This window comes from Macaca nemestrina, chromosome 13, assembly GCF_043159975.1.
Source record: "Macaca nemestrina isolate mMacNem1 chromosome 13, mMacNem.hap1, whole genome shotgun sequence".
In the NCBI taxonomy this organism is placed as follows: domain Eukaryota; kingdom Metazoa; phylum Chordata; class Mammalia; order Primates; family Cercopithecidae; genus Macaca; species Macaca nemestrina.
Window position 1 is genome coordinate 118598574 of NC_092137.1, and position 21557 is coordinate 118620130.

At 44.1% G+C, this 21557-nt stretch overlaps 1 protein-coding gene across 1 annotated transcript in view; it reads left to right on the plus strand.

Annotated features, from left to right (window-relative positions):
• Positions 1-3167: 3167 nt before the first annotated feature.
• Positions 3168-21557, plus strand: part of LOC105490094 (ALF transcription elongation factor 3) — a 620895-nt gene continuing 602505 nt past the window's right edge. Inside the window, exon 1 of the mRNA XM_071077266.1 lies at positions 3168-3279. The gene's annotated coding sequence lies outside the window, so the exon portion shown is untranslated. The remainder of the gene's footprint in view (positions 3280-21557) is intronic.

The window sequence follows — 21557 nt, forward strand, 5'->3', positions numbered from 1 at the left end:
GCCTGGCTGGTTTTTTTGGTTTTGTTTTGTTTTGTTTTGAGATGGCGTCTCGCTCTGTCACCCTGACTGAAGTGTAGCAGCGTGATCTTGGCTCACTGCAACCTCCACCTCCCAGGCTCCAGCGATTCTCCTACCTCAACTTCCCGAGTAGCTGGGATTACAGGTGTGTGCTACCATGCCTGGTTAATTTTTGTATTTTCGGGAGAGACAGGATTTCACCACGTTAGTCAGGTTCACCATGTTGGTCAGGCTGATCTCGAACTCCTGACCTCAAGCAATCTGCCCACCTCAGCCTCCCAAAGTGCTGAGATTACAGGCACGAGCCACCACGTCTAACCACCTAGCTATTTTTTGTTTAATTTTTAATTTTTTGTGCAGTGTCTCACTATGTTGCCTAGGTTGGTCTCGAACTCCTAGCCTCAAGCAATCCTCCTGCCTCAGCCTCCCAAAGCACTGGGATTACATGAGTGAGCCACCAATCCTGGCCAACCTTTTAATTAAAATGAAGACATTCTGCCTTAGAAGCAGTAGCTCTCCTTGGTACGAAATTTATAAATTTTACAAGCTGTTTACAGAATAGTGAGGTAAACAAACAGAATAACCATCGTGATAATCCCCACCGCTTACTGAATACTTATGACATCCTGCATACACACTATGTTGTTTAATTTCTACTGTCACTCTGTGAGTGGGTACTCACAGAGGAAGCTGAACCTAATATCCCCAAGGTACCCTTGCTAGTAAATGATAGAGGCTGAACCCAAACCCAGGTCTTTCTGGAGGCAGAGCCCATCCTCCTGACTGTCAGATTGCCCATAGTATCATCTAACATGAAGGCAATGGCTTCAGCCCGCACAGGTGAGGAATTCTGCTCTGAGAGGAGCAGGACGGAAGGGTTTTTAATACCCGTGGGGATCTGCCAGATGGCCAACGGAAGTGAAGGCACCCTGAAAGAGGAAAGAGCGTGGGCAAAGCTGTGACCTAAAGCAGCTGAAAGCTCAAGAAACCATGAGTGGTGGTGGGATTGTTGGGTGGTAAGGAAGGAAGTGGTATCAAGGATGACAAGAGATAGTGTTGGGGAGTGGGCAGAGGCCACTGAATCCAACATCTCGCTTGCCCAGCCATGGAGCCTAGGGATTTTCCTGTGGGTGACGGACGGAGCCATTGAAGGGTTTAAGGACTGGTCGTTGGGTGAGGGGAGTGTACTGTCATCATTTTTGTAGTCTTTTGCAGAGAAAATTTGGAGGCAGTTTGGAAAACACTCTAGAGCCTGACATGTGGGAGATGAGTTAGGAGGTCACGTGTCCCCACTTTTCTAATTTTGTATCCTCTTCAGCAAAAAAGTCTTTGCCGCCTATTCTGAGCAGATGTATGATTATTCACAAATGATATACAATACAACTGTATTCACACATTGCACGCCTTGAAACATACACAAAATGTAAACACTAAAAACATGACGTAAAAATAGATGTAAGTCTGGGAACTCGATGGAGGTGGTGGCTGCACAACATTGTGAGTGTACTCAATGCCACAGGATTCCCCATCTTAAAATGGCTCATTTTATGGCATGTGAGTCTTAATTAAATACAAAAACCAGACAAGTGTGGGTAGATAGACATTCAAGTCCTGTCTTCTCATCCTTCAGTGAACGGTCTGGTGTGCCCTGGGTGCACGTGCCCCTTGGGGATTAGGGCAGTGATGAGAGGCGATGGAAGGAGGGCGTGGCTGTGGAGATGGAGACGAGAAAAAGGATCTGAGGAGTGACTGAAGAGGTAGAATGGGCAGGGCTTGGTGATGGAAGGTTGAAGAGTATTCAGGAAAGAGAAGAATGTGGGAAGCCTCCCCATTTCTGGTTTGGGTATAAGACAAAGAAAGGTTTTCCCCTTACCAGGGACATAAAGCAGCCAACACTGGGATAATTTGCCAGGGCTTGGGATAGGATTGGGTGGGGAAGTGTCTAGGTATCCAGTCTCAGGATAAGGACAGGCCTGTTTGGATGAGGATAACGGAGGATCAAACCTGAAGAAACCAGATTAGCAGGGGCAAAGCGAGAGGTCAGAAGGTGGTAAACTCAGAAGGGGGTAGAGACCCAAGGAGCAAGCCGGGACCAGGCAGGAGGGAGTTCACAGGCCACATGGTAAGCAATGAGGGGGGCAGAGGACAGAGCAGGGTTTCACTGCGGCCATTCCGTCAGGAGGTGCTGGGGGATGTTCCAGGAGAACAGCAGAAACGTGTGACGCTATGGATGTGGGCTTGGCAAGTTGCATCTGGAGTTGAGGAGAGGCCACCCATGGAGAACAGGAACCACAAGGCGGAGAGTGGAGCTCGTGGGAGGGTGAAAATTAAGACCAAAGAATGGAAACCTGCCAGTGTGAGAGACCACCTGGCAAAAACCAGGAGAGTATGGAGTCATGGCGGCCCAGGCAGAAGTTCTGGGAGGAAAGAAATGGTCAACACTACAGGGAAGTCAAACACTGCAGGGGAGGCAAATAAGACAGGAACTGAAAAAGCATCCATTGGCGAATCCCTGGTGTCATTAGTGAAAATAATTGCAGGCATGAATGGGGAGAGGGACGGATGTGGGGCAGGAAGCCCAGCTCCTGCGGGTTGACTGATTGGGAGACGAGGAGGTAACACCCGTCACGTAGGTCATGTAGAGCGGCCTTGGGACATCTGATTCCTCACCTGAGACTCTTCTTTCCTGGTGTGGCTTTGTTCTAGAAAGGTCTGGAAGACTTGTCACAGTCCTGAGGCAGGATGAGCCTTTGGTCCTGATCTCTTGGATGCCCAGACAGCCCAGTAAACCAGCAGAGCTTTGGACAAGTTAAGCAGCCCATTGAAATCAACATTCCCAGTAATCATATATCTAAGAGATTCCAAAATGTTCCTGGGATTCTTTTATGGGGTCTGCATAGGGTTAGAAAGCAGTGGAGTCAAAGGGCCTTCTCCCTTGGCCTCCATGGCCACCGTCCTCTACTTTTGTCAATTGGTCTCCCCAGAGTGAGTCCAGGTTCCTGCTTCCAGCCTTCTGGACCAGGCCCTGCCACAAGTGAGAGTTGGCCGGTTGGGTATCTGGTTTAGTCACTCGCCTCCACACTTTCACATCCTCTATCAACACCTGCACACTTGGGTTGTGACCACACATGCTCTTCCTGTTTGTACAGAAAGTGCCATTCAGAAAGCTCGCCAGCGAGAAGACAGCTCCACGCTCAGCCTCAGAAGAAAGACGTTCAATGATTTACTGGGGAGAGAAAGAAAAGGAACGGGAGCTGAGAGGTAAGATCAAACTGGAGGGCATGTGGGCCCTCTGGGATGCCTTGCGTGGAAGAGAGGTAGCCCCCACTTTGTGCCCTGAAGGGTGGCACTTCAAGTAGCTGTGCCCATGCTCCACTGGGCAGGGCAGTGGGGAGCATTCTTGGTCAGCCTCACGGAGATGGTCCAGGCCCTGGTGAACAGTCAGAGGGATTGAAAAGGAAGAGATGGGATGTGACCAAAGTCGGTCGCTGAAGCCGTGAGAGTGTGTGTGTGTGCATGTGTGTACGTGTGTGTGTGTGGTGGAGGGTGCACATAAAGAAGACATAACCTGGGTATGAACATGCTCATACACACATGTATGATGCTGGCTGGGGCCTTATGAAAAGTGTGTTTTAACCTCATGTGGCCCATTAGCTATAACCTCAGAAAAAGAAACCATGACATGGCCACAGACTGGACCCCAGTCAACGGCCCCAGTGAGTGAGCTCACAAGGAGAGAGCATGGGCGGTTCCACCTAAGGCCACCGTCACTCCTGCAGAAATGACTTGGAATAATGACCTCCTCACTGTTAGGGGCTAACAGCACTATCTTTGTATTCCTTGGATGGAACATTGTATATGTGTGTATTTATGTATGTGTATGTGAATACACACATCATGTATTTATACACATTACATTGTGTGTATGTGTGTTTATGTGTGTATATACATATACACACACATATGGTATAATGCAATATACATAGTGACCAGAATTTTGAAACCAAAGAGAACTGATTGTAAGACGAAGGGCTTTTTTTTCCTAATATGTGATTTCCTTGCTATTCAAGTCTCACAAATATAAAAATGAAATAATGTCTACACATGCATTTCATATTCCTTTTATTCAAAGGGGGGATCATTCAGGTAGCTAAAATCCAAGTGTTTACAATAACAAAGTGGTGGTAAACTCATTCTTTGAATGTTGATCGTGCAAACTAAATAATCCTCCAAAAATATTGTCTCTGCCATTATTAAAAGTATGTGTTCCTTGGTGCAGAATTTAAGAATATTCTAACTACAAGAGAGCCTTTTTACCTAGGGCTGTCCCAGCTCACTGTTGAAGTGAAATGATTGCAGTGAAAGTAATACAGATATTCAGTATTCTTAGTTTTGGTTGTGTTTCTGTCAACTGCTATTCCCTTGTTCTAGGCGTGACTTCACTTAGTGTTTAGTTGTGTTATGCATATTTATATTTGATTTGCATTCAGAAAATAGAAAAATATATACATTGCTTATTTTCTAGATTTCGAGGTTTAAATCCCCACTCTAACATGATGGTTTTGGGCAAGTCACTATACATCTCTGCATCAGAGTTCCCACATCTGTAACACAAGTACAATAGTAGACAGTAGTCCTTCCTCTTAAGTAAGAATTAAATAAGCTAATACATTCAAAGTGCTTAGAAGAGTGCCTGGCACATTGAAAGGGCTCAGTAAGTATTAGCAGCTATTATCATTGGTATTAACAGCTGTTATCATTGTCATCATCATCATTATCATCATCACTATCTTTTGTACAATTAAGCCATCAAACTCGAAGGGACATGGTAAAAGTTTGGGAAAGGTGGAAGGTGGGAGATGGTGTGTGTAAAATGGGTTTGGGAGGTGACACTTAAGGCCAGAGCAGTGACATTACAGTCCTTACACTGCAGCTACAGACAAGTAGTAAGCAGGAAAGAGGAAAAGCACAGAACACCCCTCCCTACGAGGCCTGCTTGTGAGAGGAACCTGCTCTGGAGCTCTGGGGGCTCAATCACATGTACTCATACACATCTTGTACAGCAAACCAGGAAATAGGCACATGGGACGGTGACATCCAAATGATAGTACATCATATGCGTTCAGTGCCTCTCAGGTGTGAGACATGGCGCTCGGCATTTTACACACATTTCGTTATTGTATCTGAGCCATTGCGATTATGCTTATTTTAGAGGAGAGACTGGTAGGTAGCCTAAGAGTGCAGAGCTGGGAAATAGCAGCATTGGGATCTGGCCATCTCCAGATCCTGTGTCCCAATCCCCCACGTGTCACACTCAGAATACAAAGCAAGTAGTAACAAAACGTGACCAGTGAGGATGTCCAGTTTCAGAGTTTAAGAAACAAGTTCAAAGTCACAGTGAAAGCTGAAGGCATGGTGAGGAGCTGGATGCTGGTTTCCAAATTCCGACCATCTTTTCTACACCACTACTCAGAGGAAGGACCCGTAGTCTGACGTCCTGCCTATCAAGGTTGACAGCTATGGACCCTTCCATAAATAAATTTTCTCTTCTGCACTTCCACGTCTTTTTCTGTGAAGTGTCCTATAATGTCCTGTCCTACAGAGTTCACAGGGTTTTATGAGGGCTCAATGAGTCTACATATGTAAAATACTGTTATATTATTTCCGAGTCATGTAAGGAAAACGTGTTGAAATCCACCTTCGGTAAAGGCAAGTTAAATGGAAAGGAAAAGTATAAATAATGTTGGTTCTTAATGACATGCCATTAGGTATGATTTAACTTGTTCTTTCAAATGACCCATTTGCACCCTCTGGAACTGATGTTCCATAATTTGTACAACCATTCCCATATATGAAAATGTAGTTGATTTCCAGTTTTTGAATATTACAAGTTAAATTACAATGACTGTTCTAGAAATCCTTTAGTGCAATCATCCTATCTGTTCTTTTAGTATTTCCAAGTCTGTCAAACAAGTCATATCTCATTTCTGCTTTCATTTGCCTTTTTTTTTTTTGGTTATTAGTGAGTTGATTCTCAATGTTTTAAAACATAGCTTTGCCAAAAACTAAAAACATTGTTCTTCATCCAGAAAACAGCCAAAAATACATGCTCCTTTCAAAGTGAAATGGCACCATTGTTCTCATCATTAAAATACAAGCAGGTGTTTGTGTACAAATATAAACCTATTAAAAAGCATCTTGCACAGGTATTCCTCTTTATAGCTTTTATCTGCGCTAAAAATGGGGGGTTATAATGAATACAAGACAACTAGACTCCTGCAATAACTAATAAACATGACAATTTGATTTATTGCTGTTCCTTGACTATAGCCTGTTGACAGATTTTTTCTTTATGGAAAAATTACCATGGTTTAAATCTCTATCATATGGCACTTAATTCAATTGGCAATATGTTACCAATTAGATCCTGCTTAAACTACCATCAGCCAGCAGACCAGGGGACATGTTAAATAGAATGACAATCAGATAACTAGTAAAACGCTTTGTGGCAGCTTTCTCAGGGCCAAGGAGCAATGTGGAGACCACGGATAAAGAAGAGAGAAAGGGCAAATAGGGCTTTTACTTTTCCCCATCCTGATACATTCAAAGTGCTTAGAAGAGTGCCTGGCACATTGAAAGGGCTCAGTAAGTATTAGCAGCTGAAAATTGAAAATTGAAATTGTTTCAAGTTCTCCTAAAAGGATGCAAAGAGTTTGTGTTTGAGTGGTGGTTGCATAAGTTGATATTCACCACTCCCCTTCCGCCTCTTCAACCTCTCGCCCCTTTGATGATAAATTGGCAAACAGAAAGGCATTCTACCCCCAGATCCTCTCTAATGGGATGGTGCATAACTGTAACTCAGTTGTTGTGTCCCATTTAGTGGGACACTTTTTTTTTTTTTTTTTTTTTTGAGACAGAGTCTTGCTCTGTTACCCAGGCTGGAGTGCAGTGGCACGATCTCAGCTCACTGCAACCTCCGCCTGCTGGGTTCAAGTGATTTTCCTGCCTCAGCCTCCTGAGGAGCTCGGATTACAGACACCCACCATCACGCCCGGCTCATTTTTGTATTTTTAGTAGAGACTGGGTTTCACCATATTGGCCAGGCTGGTCTCGAGCTCCTGACCCCAGGTGATGCACCCCCCCCTCAGCTTCCCAAAGTGCTGGGATTACAGGCGTCAGCCACTGCGCCTGGCATACTGGTATCTTTTAAGATTTCACTTTCTCCCAAGCCCTGGATGATGACCACAGTAAAGAGAAATCTTTTGAAGTGGTATGAGCTCCCTTTTTCTATTTTCCTCTTGGATTGTGGTTGTATCAGACAGTGCTCCTGTTGCAAAAGACAGAAACCGAATCAGGCTATGCTGAACAAAATGTCAATCTGGCGGAACAATACTGGGGGCTGACTGACTTAAAATAGAGCGGCAAGCAAAGGTAAGAAAACCATCAAGAACCACAGGAATGGAAACCTGGCAACAGCCTGGGCCACATGATGTGGCTGCCACAGTGACAGATATGACCTCAATTGTCCCCATATTGGGATGTCACTTATTTAAAATCCCAGAGAGAGGGAAGAGAGTGATGACCCCTGTTTAGATCACTCGCCTGCCCCTTGGGGAAAGGTAGACCCTCCATTAGACTTCCGGCCTATCTCCCACATCTATGCGTAGTGAGGCATCCCCCGAAGGAAGACTGCGGTGGTAACAGGAAGGGTAGATAGTTGGTGGTGACAGCAAAAAAAATCACAAACGTCTTCCACACAGTCATTGCACAGTGAGCTCTGAGTGGAGGCTGGCTTGTTATCATGGGCAATCTAGCCGTTGGTGGGTTTGTTTGCAGAGATAGGCATACAAAAGGGAGAACTGGCAGATGGCCACCCCATGCTTCCTGCATTCTCATTCTGGTTGCTTTGCTTCCACAGCTAGGAATGGAGTATGAAGCCCAAGGAATTTTCTTAAAGACCTGAGCAGTTATCTGGAACACCTCACAAAATCACAGTAGTGGGTATTACTTCCCAGCTCCTACTCTACACTGGGCATGGATGTTACGGACATTCTCTCTGAGTCCCACAACACCGCTGCAAGGCAGATATGATACACTCCTTTCACCTATGGAGAACGGAGGCTCAAAGAGGCTAAGTGACCCTCAGTAAACACAGAAGAGGGGTCCTCGTCCAGTCTGCCCAGCTCTGAAACCTCCCATGCCAGCTCCCTCAGGGCGATCATGAGTCTAGGCTGTATAGGCAGTTCATGTGGTTGTATTTGAATAAAATCCCTTTCCTCCAGGATGCCAGTGTGTGTGTGTGTGTGTGTGTGTGTGTGTACGCACGTGTGCACATGCACACATGCACGCACCAGAAGCACATAACCAGGGAGAATACTGAGAGGAAAGCTAGGGGCTCAGAGGAAAAACACCCCACGTGTTACAACTTTGCCTGGCTGTCCCTATTTCTAAATACCATGACAACATTTTCTGAAGCAGAGATCAAAGGACATATGGTCTGACTCATGGGTTAACAAAGGGAAAAATCTTTGAAATTGGGAATATCTGGGACATTCTGAGATGTGTGGCTACAGTCATTCCCAGAGCACCTGGAAATCATGAAGTTTTTTGGGAAACACCATGAAATCCTGATATATTAAATCCCATTCTCCAAACTAGGAATGATTTTACAAGCAGAGAGTAGGACAGCCTTATACATTGGTTGTGTAACTTCATACATGTGAGATCTCATGCGGTGAAAATATTAAAAGTGTTGCAATCTGTTTATCAGATTGTAAAATAATACAAAATAATAGAATTCTTTGTATATAAATAGATTCCTTATGGCAGAAAAAAAGGCCAGTAAGAAAATGTAATGGGGAAATGGGATACAATTCATAAAAGGCATCAAAATGTAAATACCTAGAAAAGAATTTAAGAGGAAACACCACAAGACCTATATAAAAAGAATCTATAAAATCTACTTAGCGATGTAAAACATACATAAATGGCAACATATACCAAGTAGAAAACTCAATATCAACTTTCAACAAACTAATTTTTATTTTAAAAGATTAAATTAAAATTCCACTGCATTTGGGGAGGGAGAGGACTTGATAACATTCAAATGTCAAATTTCAAATTAATTTTAGATAAGAATAACCAGGATACTTTCAAAACAAAGATGAGAAAAAGAGAAAGTGTGATACTTGTTTTGTCAGATACAAAAGCTTCTGTGGTCACATAGCTCCAAATGGATAAACAGATCAATGGGGGAGAAGGGAAAGTGTGAACGTGCACACACACTCCCACATGTGCCCATTTAGAATATGGGAAAAGCCCCTTTTTGAATCAGTCATTTCAAGAATGATGACAGTCATAGTGAGAATTGTCAGTCTTCCTTTGACTTGATTCTTCTACTGATTTGACACATTCACTCCTTCCTTCTGGAAACCTTCCTCCTCTGCCTCCCAGATCATCATTCTCTTCCTCTCTTCCTACCTCACTGGCCGTACCTTCTCAGTCTCCCTTTTGGGTACCTTCTCCACCTCTCCCACATCTCCGGCTGGTGAAGCGCCTCAGTCCCCGGATGCCCCTGCTTTATTTGCATTCGCTCCCGGATGATCTGGTCCACTGTGACCAATGAAACACCAACGATGCCCAAACTTACATCTCCCAGCCCTGACTTTTTCCCGACTACAGACCCAGCTCTCCCACAACACTTAGTCTCTCCTTTTGAATGTGTGTTCAACCTCACATCTTAACATGTCCAAAACAGAGTTGCTCATTTCTCTGACTCCAGCCCTGTTCCTCCCCCAGTTTTCTCACATCCCCACAAAGCCCCTTCATTCTTCCAGTGTCAGCCTAGGACCTTGAAGCCATCCTTAGCTTCTTTCCTCCACAACCCATAGCTAATCCATCAGCAAATCCCATCTCTGTGTTCTTTGAAATCATCCAGAATTGAATCGCTTCTTACCACTTTAGCCTCCACCTCCCTGGTCCTGGACCCTATGATCTCTCCTCCGCTCTCCAAAGTAATCTCCTTCTTTCCACACTCTCCCTCCTTCACTCTGTTCTCAGCACGGAGCCAGAGGAATTCTTATAACACTTAAGTCAAAATATATGATTGCTCAGAACTCTCCTGTGGGTCCCTACTTCACTGTTCCAGTTGCCCCTTGCTGCATAACCAACTACCCTAAACCATGGTGGCTCAAAACAACCTTCTGAACTTGCTCAAGATGTCATGGGTCATGAATCTGGGTCTTTGCTTGTCTGGGCTGGCTGAGCAGAAGGATCCCCTTCCACTCTCATGTGTGGTGCCTTGCAGCTCCTTGGATGCCATCTCTCTTCATGTGGCATCTCATTCTCCAGGGCTCTCCCTGTGCCTTGGGCTTCTCACAGAATGGCAGTCTTTTAGTGGTTGCACTTTTCGCGTTGTGATCGGTTTCTAAGAGGCAGGAAGCTGAAGCTGCCATACCAGTTAGGAGTTGCTCCTAAAATACACAGCAGCCTTTATGCCATCTTCTGTTGACCAAAGCAGTCACCAGGCCTGCTCAGACTCAACGAGGATGAGGGATAGGTTCCACCTCCTGAGGGAGGCATGACAATGTCACATTGCAAGAGAGCTGACGCGCACCGCCGTGGTCGTCTTTGGGAAATACAATCCACTACCCTCACCCAGTGCAAAATCCAAGGCCTTCTCCGTGATCTATCAGGGGCTACGTGAGCTGGCTCCTGTCACCCCTCTGAACTGTTCTAGCGCTCTCTCCCTTATTTGTGGTACTGCTCTGGTAGAGCAGTTTCTTCATCATTTCTTGAACACTCCTATGTCACGGCCTAGCACCTTGGAGCTCGTCCTCAGACGCACAGGTCACCTCTCCCTTTAGGTCTGTGCCCAATGCCACCATTTCAGAGAGAGCTTCCCTGGCCACCCTGCATAAAATAGCCATCCTCTCCCTGTTCACTGCATTCAGCTGCATCTACCATATATATTTAGTTGCCATTATCTGCTGTTTCCATTAGAATGAAAGTTCCTTCTTGTATCCCAAGGACCTAGAACAATGCCTGCTCATCGTGGGCCTTAGATAAACTGTTTGCTGAATAAATGAATGATTGGATAACGATACAGTAAATGATACTGAGATGCTGTCTAACTGCTATGGGTGGTGGCGAGGAGAGTAAAAACTAGATGCAAACCTAGTGTATTAAACCAAAGTAAATTCTAAAAGGATCATCATGTGAGATAAGAAAGCTGTAAAATTGCTAGGGAAAAACTCAGGTAAAGATTAAATGATCTTGGGATGGGGAAGGTTTTTGTAAGCCTGATACTAAATAAATAAAGTATAAATGAAAATAAGGATAGCTTTGACTCTGTCGAAAATGCCATAAAAACACAAAAAGATGAACAGCAAACCTGGAAAAATACTTCGATATATAATGACAACTTACTATCCTTCATACATAAGGAGTTCCATCAAATAAATTCAGAAAAAAATACAGATGCCTAATAAGCAGTTGGGAAGAAAAATTTTACTTTATTAGTAAACCAAAGCTACACATTGAAATACAATAATATTGATGAAATTTTAATGCTGGTATTAGTGTTGGAAAATCCGTATTTTTGTACAAGGCTTATATGAATACATGTTAGTACAAACTTTCCTGTGGGTAATCTCCTGTAGTAGCTGTCAAAAGCCTTAAAAACTAGATATTTCTCCTGATGGGTGTATGTGCAAAGATATTTGTCATAATGTGTTTCATCATAGCAAAAATGTGGAAATAAGCTAAATTTCCAAAGATAGAGAGTGGCTTGAGCAAATTGTACCATATTAGTCCAATGAAATAGTATGCAGTCATGTAAAATCCTGACAACATATTTCTTTTGAAATATAAAGATGGGCCCTTTATATTATTATTATTATTATTATTTTATTTATTTATTTTGAGACAGAGTCTTGCTCTGTTGCCCAGGCTGGAATGCAGTGGCACGACCTCGGCTCACTGCAAGCTCTACCTCCCGGGTTCATGCCATTCTCCTGCATCAGCCTCCCAAGTAGCTGGGACTACAGGTACCCGCCACCACGCCTGGCTAATTTTTGTGTATTTTTAGTAGAGACGGGGTTTCACCATGTTTGCCAGGATGTCCTCAATCTCCTGACCCCGAGATCCACCTACCTTGGCCTCCCAAGGTGCTGGGATTACAGGTGTGAGCCACTGTGCCGGGCCTATATTATTAAGTGAAAAAAAAAAGTTGGCTAAAAAGTAGTATATGAGAGCCAGGCACAGTAGCATGTGCCTGTAATTCCAGCTGCTGGAGAGGCTGAGAAAGGAAGATTGCTTGAGCCCAGGAGTTGCAGGCTGTAGGCCGCTGTGATCATGCCTGTGAATGACCACTGCACTCCAGCCTGGACTACACTGTGAAACCCTGCCTCTAAAAGAAAAAAAAAAGTAGTATGTATAGTATGACTGCCCTCTGGTTAAAAAGCAAACAACGAAACCTACATACTAGGAGATACATATTCAAACATTAAAGTGGATATTTCCAGTGATGGAATTGTGGATGAGTGCAGGGTTTTTTTGTTTGTTTGTTTTTTTATCCTTTTTACTTCTCATATTTTATTTTATTTTTTAGAGACAGGGTCTGGCTCTGTCACCCAGGCTGGAGTGCAGTGATCACAGTTCACTGTAGCCTCCAACTCCTGGGCTCAAGTGATCCTCCTGCCTCAACCTCCAAAAGTGCTGAGATTGCAGGTGTGAGCCACTGCACTCAGCCAGCAATGTAGTCTTTTAAAATATGACAGCCAGGTATGGTGGTGCGTGCCTGTAATCCCAGCTATGGGAGACTGAGGTGGAAGGATCGCTTGAGCCCCAAGAGCTCGAGGCTGCCGTGAGCTGATCACACCTCTGCGCTCCAGCCTGCAAGACAAAGTAAAACCCTGCATCTGAAAAAAGAAAAAAAAAAGAACATTGAGAAAACCCAACCCATTGACCTAATTTCTCCTTTCAAATTTGAAAAGACCAGCATCATTCGATTTTTAATTTTTTTAAAATAATATATTGTACTTAATCCAAAACAAGAAAAAATATTGTCATTTCAATGTGCTATCAATATAAAAACAGGAAATTAGATATTTAACATTTTTTTGAGCACTAAGTCTTCAAATTAGATTAGCCACAATTCAGATGCTCAGCAGTCACATGTGGTTACCGTAGTGCACAGCGAGGTTCTGGTTACTCACTTGGCATTAGAGTATGTACACTGCCTTGATACTTCACTTAATTTTCAACTAAGGCTGAGGATGAAGAGGAAAAAAGATATCGCACCCTTTCTTTTTCAAGAAACTTCTCTAAATTTGTTAGTCTTTTTCTTTTCTCTCTCTTCATGAAGTTACTAGATCTTATTGATCTTTCTCTTGATTAAGCAGAAAATAAGACTTAACTACATTCTTTGTCTTTTTAGTAGTGTTGGCTTTGTTTTGTGGTTTCTAGAGTTGGACTATTTTGTTTTACTTTATTTTTAATTATGTTTTGATTGAGAAAAATGTCTATGTTTACGGCACACAGCATGATGCTTTGATACACGTATACGTTGTGGGATGGCTAAATCAAGCTATTTAACCTATGTGTTACTTGTCATTTACTTATTTTGTGTGTGTTGTGAGGATACTTAGAATCTACTGTCTTAGCAATTTTCAAGTATATAACACGTTGTTATGAAGTGTAGTCCCCATGCTGTACAATGGATCTCCTGAACTCATTCTTCCTGTCTAGCTGAGGCATCCTTCAATTTCAACAGCAGAGTCCTAGGTACAGCCTATGGGTTTAGATGGGAACCAGATCTCCAAGATGTGGAATAAGAGTGTTCTGCCAAAGGAGGGGGAGTGTGTGGTGGGCCGGTCCTCCCTCGCAGCTGGGAGCAGTGTACCCCTCAAGGCAGGTGCTCCATCCCACCCTGACTCCTTTATGTCCTGGCTGAGTGAGGGTGAGCCAGCTACCTGTTCTGTAAAAGGGGATGGCAGATTCAATAAGCAAAGGTATGAACCCTTCTTAGAACAAGGTCTGGGATATGGTGGGTGCTCAACAAACATTAGCTTTTCACATTACTATTATCTTCTAAAGCCATGCATGACACACAGATGGAACTTTAAAAATGTTTATCCATGCCTGTAATCCTAGCACTTTAGGAAGCCGAGGCAGGTGGATGACTTGAGGTCAGGAGTTCAAGACCAGCCTGGCCAACGTGGTGAAACCCCGTCTCTACTAAAAATACAAAAATTAGCTGGGTGTGGTGGTGCGTCCCTCTAATCCCAGCTCCTCAGGAGGCTGAAGCAGGAGAATCACTTGAATCCGGGAGGCGGAGGTTGCAGTGAGCCGAGACTGTGCCACTGTACTGGGTGACAGAGCAAGACTCTCTCTTAAAAAAAAAAAAAAAAAGCTTATTCATTCTTTCACTCATTCATCCCTAGATCCCCGGGGTGTGTGGTAGTCTTTGGCGGCAACATTGCTTTATATCAACATTTGACTCATATATATAATGGAGAGGGTGCTGCAGAAGTTCTTTAATTCTCAGAAATCTATTTTAAAAGGCAGCCTCTCCCAGGAAAACTGCACTCACGTCATATCATTAACACTAACCTGAAAATCATACTCATTCAAGTAGCTGAAGGGACGAGAAAGCACCGTGGACAGACTACACCAACACTTTCTCAGTTTGGTTAAACCAATAATAAACTTTGTCCCCAGGTGTGACTTTCCCAGGATTAGTAAGCTGCCCTGTTCTTAAGGAGTGGCTGGAATGTTGAGTGCATCTTTTTTTTGTTTTTTTTTTTTTTTTTATGTAGGGTGTTTATAATCTGGGACTAGAGAAACGTGGAGCTGAAATACTGCTATGGAGTTTCTGACCATTAATTTTACGAGTCTATTATTCAATCTCTATTGTTGTCTGGCCTGCAATTATAGTTTTGTACTTTAAGAGATGCTTGACAATCTTTGTTTAGAAATGAAGAGTGAGTGGTTAACCTTCTGGCCTGGCAGGTGCCCTCTGTCATCTCAGCTGAGAAGCCTGCGGTACTGCTAGTCTCTCTGTGGGGCTGTCCCGGAGGCAGCTCGTGCCCCAGGGAGCTGCGATGGCAGCCCAGTGATCTCATCAACCCGCACTGCAGCCAGTGATTTTGCTCACAAACCTCCTAAAAGAACTACAGGAAACTCCATACTCTGAGGCTTCCTGGAAATCAGTATTTGAAACTGCCTCTTTGGTGCCCAGGGGATTTTATTTCTTGGGCAATACACTCCTCTAAGATTTGTGCAGGCGGTGATGTGCCTGTGGGCACACGGCTGAGCCCATGGATGGAGACTAAAATCCAGCTCACACTCCACTCGCTCTGAGAAAGGGAAACCTGTTTTCTAATGCTCACAAACGCATTGGCATCTCATCGAGCCCCGTGCCCATTGGATGCACTCTTCAGAGCGGGAGTCTCTTACTTTTGTGCAGAGGACAGGCCCAGGTGAGGGAAGTATCTGGTCTGGCAGAAACCTGGGGTGCAGAAAGTTGGAGCTGGCAGGGAGCCTTGCCCACAGAGCATTCTCCGGCACATCAGTTTTAGGAAGGATGACATCTGCAAGCTATGAACCTTGCCATAGGTTGCACTAACACTGAATGAATTGATGAACTTCTGGAAACTTCATGCACCCTACCTGAGTTTGGAGACTCCTATCTCAATCATTCTGCTTTACGTGCCACATGATGCCAACTGACAGGGAGCTACTGAAAGTGTGACATACACAATATGCCTCCCTTAGGACAGGGATTTCCACTGGCAGCACTTGGCCATGGCATGCCTCCTTTTTGTGCACAGTATGAATTGTATGAGGCAGGACTACATAGAGGCCAAGTGCAAAGGCTTCATTGAGTGTTAGACCTGGACTGAAATCCCAATTGTGCCTCCTACTATAAAATAATATTAATCATCACTCATTGAGTGCCTCTTAAGTGCCAGGCACTAGAAGCTATGTGACCATGAGCAAATTACTTTTCTCTCTGAGTCTCAATTTACTCTTCCGTTAAAATGGGGACAATAATGGAACTCTCATCTGGGTTGTTGTGAGGATTTATTGAGGCTGTATCCAATTCATTTAGAGTGCCAGGAACATGCTAAGCACTCAGTAAAAATTAGCTGTTTTTATTATATAGACACTGGACCTGCATCAGCTCTAATGTGCCAATTACCTGAAGAACAAGTGAATTAGACGTATTGGGAAGAGGGTTAATTCCTCAGGCTGCTGGGCCATTTTGTGAAGCACAATAGTAATTTTCTAAATGGTTCTGAGTAACCTGTAAAAAAGCACGCATGTAACACAGGCCCCACTGGTTTCCTAGAGCGTAAATTGCCCAGCAGAATGACCTGACTATTACTTGCTTGTAAAGCAAACTGATTTATACATGAATATGTACACACACACACGCACGCACACACACACACACACACTCAGTTATAGGACATTTGCCAGGAAAACTACTAAACTGATGTTTTTGCCTAAATACCCAATCACTTTTGTTTTGCATGAAGTTTCACACGTATGATTTAGACCTTCCGATCAGCCATTGTTTACATCAGGAAGCATCAATCCGGAGTGACTGGCAAGCAGGTACATATTCAAGTGACACAGTGATATCTCCGTGGCCGTTTCCTATGATTCGAGGGGAAAAGTCATTCGGGCTTTTTATCCCAGAATCTCATCAAAATAGATCTTTTGGTTATGTTAAGTGGTTGCTGCTGCTAAGCCAGTCAATGGTGACAGTGTTGATGAAATCAGGGGAACTGAGAAGGTGGCCAGGCCTATGAGCTGTGGGCCTGTGTTGTGTCCAGAGACAGATGCTCTGGAGCCGCCTGACCATTGGCCCTGACCTCTGGCCCCACTCCCTCCCTCTGTACTCCAGGACATGGAAATGTGTCCACAGGAAGGATATACAAATTAAATATCTCCGTGCTGAGACCTTAGAGGTCATCTCTTCTAACCGTCCTCTCCCTTCCCAGCACTTTTGATAGGTAGTCAACAACTCTCTTTAACTACTTCTGGCAATGGAACCTTTTGACAGGGCCATTCCTTTTTCAAAGAGTTCTAATTACTTGAAAGTCCTTTATTTCAAACTGAAGTCAGCCTCTTTGTAATTTCTACCCTTGTGTCCCATTTCGCCTTCTGGTGTCACAGTGGATCGATCTAAGGCTATGGGGTTGACTTAGGCACTCGGGTCATAATTCTCTGTGTTCAAAGCCTCCTTGGGGCCAAATAACAATAACTAACATTTATTAATCTCCAGTGGCATGGGTTTGAAGAGGCAAACTCTGGGAAAGTCATTGCTTGACCTCTGAAATTAACTTCCCTGAGTAGGTCACTCTGGTCTTCCTTAACCAACCGCAGAAAAAATCAGAGGCCTCTAGAGAGGTTTCCCCATGAGGCTGGGCTAGAGGAAAGAGAGAGAACTAGGGGTGGCATTATCCAAACCTGTTTTAAAGGAGCCTCTGTTACAGGAAAGGGGTCCCGGTCCAGACTCCAAGAGAGGGTTCTTGGATCTCGCGCAAGAAAGAATTCAGGGCGAGTCCATAGAGTCAAGTGAAAGCAACGTATTAAAAACGTAAAGGAATAAAAGAATGGCTACTCCATAGACAGAGCGGCCCCGCTGCTGGTTGCCCATTTTTATGGTTATTTCTTGATGATATGCTAAACAAGGGGTGAATTATTCGTGCCTCCCATTTTTAGACAATATAGAGTAACTTCCTGACATTGCCATGGCATTTGTAAACTGTCATGGTGCTGGTGGGAGTGTAGCAGTGAGGACGACCAGAGGTCACTCTTATGGCCATCTTGGTTTTGGTGGGTCTTAGCCAGCTTCTTTACTGCAAACTGTTTTATCAGCAAGGTCTTTAGGACCTGTATATTGTGCTGACCTCCCATCTCATCCTGTGACTTAGAATGCCTTAAATGTCTAGGAATGCAGCCCAGTAGATTTCAGCCTCATTTTACCCAGCTCCTATTCAAGATGGAGTTGCTCTGGTTCACACGCCTCTGACACCTCCAGCTTAGAAAGGGAGCTAGCCAGACAGGGTTGAAGATCTACCCGCTCCGTGAAGAACTGTTTTCTGACGAATGCCAACTCCTGCAGGCGGTGTCTGCCATCCCGAGAGCGCTCCAGGCCTCTGGGTAACTCATCAGTCTCTGGGCAGGGGCCTCCTTGGGCTGCTCTTCTCAGGGGTTGTTTATTCAAACATTCAGAGCATTTGTGCAGCAGTGGCATGGAAGGGCAGTTGAAGCTGAGAGGTCAAGCCAAACAGGACCGGAGGTCAGGGAGTCCACAGGAAGTGCCCACAAGGAACCAGAAGACCCACTTTCCCCCCAAGGCTAGTTCTGACTCTGACACCAAGCAGCCTTGTGACCCTGGGCAAATGTCCTCAACCTTTCTGAACCTTGCGTTCCTTACCGATGAAAGGGGAATGACCTTCACCCCCACCCACATCACAGCAGGAATGTTAGAATCAGATGAGACAATGGAGGTACATGACAATGAGGGCCAGTTGAAGTGACAGAGGGAGGGAGCAGGACTGAACATTCAGATTAAAATGAGACAAATGCAGTCTGTAATCCTGGATTTTCTAAACAGCTGAGTCATGGGCTCTAAACACCTAGGGGAGCATCGGTCATTTTTTCTCTGACTGGATGAACTGTGATTGCAGACTTACCTCCTAGAGATGATGGGATGACGCCTCTCGGAGGGCCACCACCGGGGACCTCCCAGAGAGGATGGAATGATGCATATAATAGTGCTACCACCCGGAATTGCCAATAATATTTCTGTAACCTCACAGAGCAGCTGACAGCTCATTGAAGCAAATTTATATGCATCAGCACTGTTTCCATCTTAGACTTTAAACAACTTTAATTAATAATACCCTCCTCTCCCAGTGTGTCAACACAACTCCACCTTTCCATTTTGAAAGAACTTAAATAAATATAGAAATAAAATATTCAATTATTGGAAACAGAAATGAGAAAATATAATTGATTTGAGAGGCTTTTGCTACAAAAATTCCCTGGGGCCACTGACTACATTTTATTAAAAAATATCACACACTTATATTTCTACATTTCTTATGTAATAATTTTGAGTTTCTCAGGGGGGAAATAGTATTATTGAAAGAAAAATAATTATGACAAGTATTAAAGATTAGTGAGCCGGATTCCCCTGGTGTGCAACCAACATCCTGGGAGTAAGTTAAGTGCCTTAGAAAGCGACGTGAACTCTTGTCATTGAGTAAATTACTGCTTCGATGCACTAACAAGGACCCTAGTGGGTTGGAAGAGTTAATTCAACTTCCCAGTGCACCAAGCCTAATCCCTGTGCAGCATTTGTGCTCTGTGAGAATCTGGATCTGTGTGCATCCACATCTATTTCTGTCTTCTAAGAATGGGCACTTCTTCAGAATAGAGCCCATATCTTTACAATTATCCTTGGCAGCTGGCCCGGCCCCATGCTCCTGAGAGCCCAGCAAACACTCTCCTGGCTTCTCGAACAGAACATGCTTTGCCACTGATCAGTGCCTAAATTGTCCTCATAATGTTTCTCTGCCTCCGTGCTAAACCAGTGTCGCAGCTTCCTGACAAGCAGCAACACCTTGGTGAGGAGAAAATCCAGCCATTTCCCCGGTGTTCCCAGCACATCTCATTCACCTCACGCAATAAGCACAGGATGGGTGTGAGAAGTTGGCCACACTCTATTTATTCAGTTATCTAATAGGTAGCATTTTCTTCTCTCTCTCTTTTTTTTTTTTTTGGTTGCTCAAAGTGAGTAGATCCTATACACCGAATCCAAAGGTCCAGGCCATTCCTGATCGGCTAAGAACAGAATGTCATGGCACCTGGTCCCAAGTGTGTGCACAGAGCATTTCTTGAGCAATTCATCAGCATCCTGAATGTGGCCTATCATGCCTGCGTAGACCTGGCCCCTGCCTACCTCCCCAGGCTCACACGGAGCCTGTCACCCACCCCCTGCTTTGCTCCAGCCACCTGGATCTGTCTTCCTTCCACTTGGAGTCTCCACACTATTTCCTCAGCTGGGGACACCTCCTCTCCTTCCCTCCTCCTCTGGAGGAGGTTGGCTCCTCCTCCAGAGCTCTTCCTACATTCCCCTCCCCAAGGTGACCACCCCCTTCACAGCATGCCCCATTCTTCCATACGTTTTCACAATTACAATTTTTTTTCTTTTAACCAAAATAATACTTCCATCTGCAACTACTCAATGTTGGAAAGCAACAGCCCCTGGCCCTTCTCACCTCCAATGCCATTGCCCAGGGTGAACTTCTTTTCATTCATTCATTAATCAGGTATTCCCAGCACCCAACCATTCTAGGCTCTAGGGATACAACGTTGAACAAATGAGACAGGCGTGGGCCCCACTCTGTGAGCTTGTTTCCATTTTTCCATTCTCTATTCTTCTGGTCTTGCCTTCACCTAGACAACATGCTTACACCTCTATTTTTTTTTTCATTTGCCAATAATAGATGATATTTACAGACTCCATAATATGAAAGTTGAGGATATAGCTCCATACTACCACCCCTCTCCTCCCAGAATCTTGGACATTCCCAGGGTCTGACATTTGCATTTTTATCTCTGTTCTTCTTGTGTTTATTGTTGTAATGTAAGGTGTTATGCTAAATCTCCATTTCTCGCTTTATCAACTTTCAATAATATGTCTCTTTATTTCCCACTTTAAAAGATAAAGTTATTGATGGCCCTCTCCTCTTCTCCACCTTCTATCCCCACCATTCATGTCCCATTTCCAGATACATGTTTACCTTTTGTTTTTGTGTTGAAATTGCAACCAAGCTGCTGATTCTGTCATTGACTGGTGAAGTCATGTATTAGGAATGTGTTCTTTTTAGTATGTCTAACGTCATGACCCCTGGGCCGATCAAGTTTCCCAGAATCAAGATTCAGTGGAATTTCTCTCTTTTTGTCTTTATGCTCTAATTTTGCCATATTTTAGTTTGCTTCACATATGAATTATGACCTTAGTATACGTTCAGGTTTATTATACATTCATCCACCTGATTCTCAGAGTTTCCAACTGATGTTGTTTCCTTGCATTAGTTGCCCTTGATTAATTTTCCCCAAGTCATTTCTATTAAGTCCCCCTTTTCCTGATCCGCCCCACTCCCCATCTCCCCTCTTCTGCTCCATCTGTACTGGCTGCCCTCCAAGTTGGCAACACAATTGCCATGTTGTAAATTTCTTCTAACTGCTATCAGGGGTCTGGATGGAACCACAATTTGCTGGACCCCACAACTTCCTATTTCAGTCTTGTTTTTCTGGAGTATGTCTATAATACCCTTTAAAAAAGGATGTATAAAAATAAACTATCTGAGATCTTTCTGTCTGAAAATACCATTATTCTGCCTTCACACTTGATTGATATCTGGCTGGGTATAAAAGCCTTCAGAAGTTTGTTTTTATCCTTGGTACTCTGACACAGCAAAGCTGTGTCTAGGCAAGCTTTCTTTTCACTA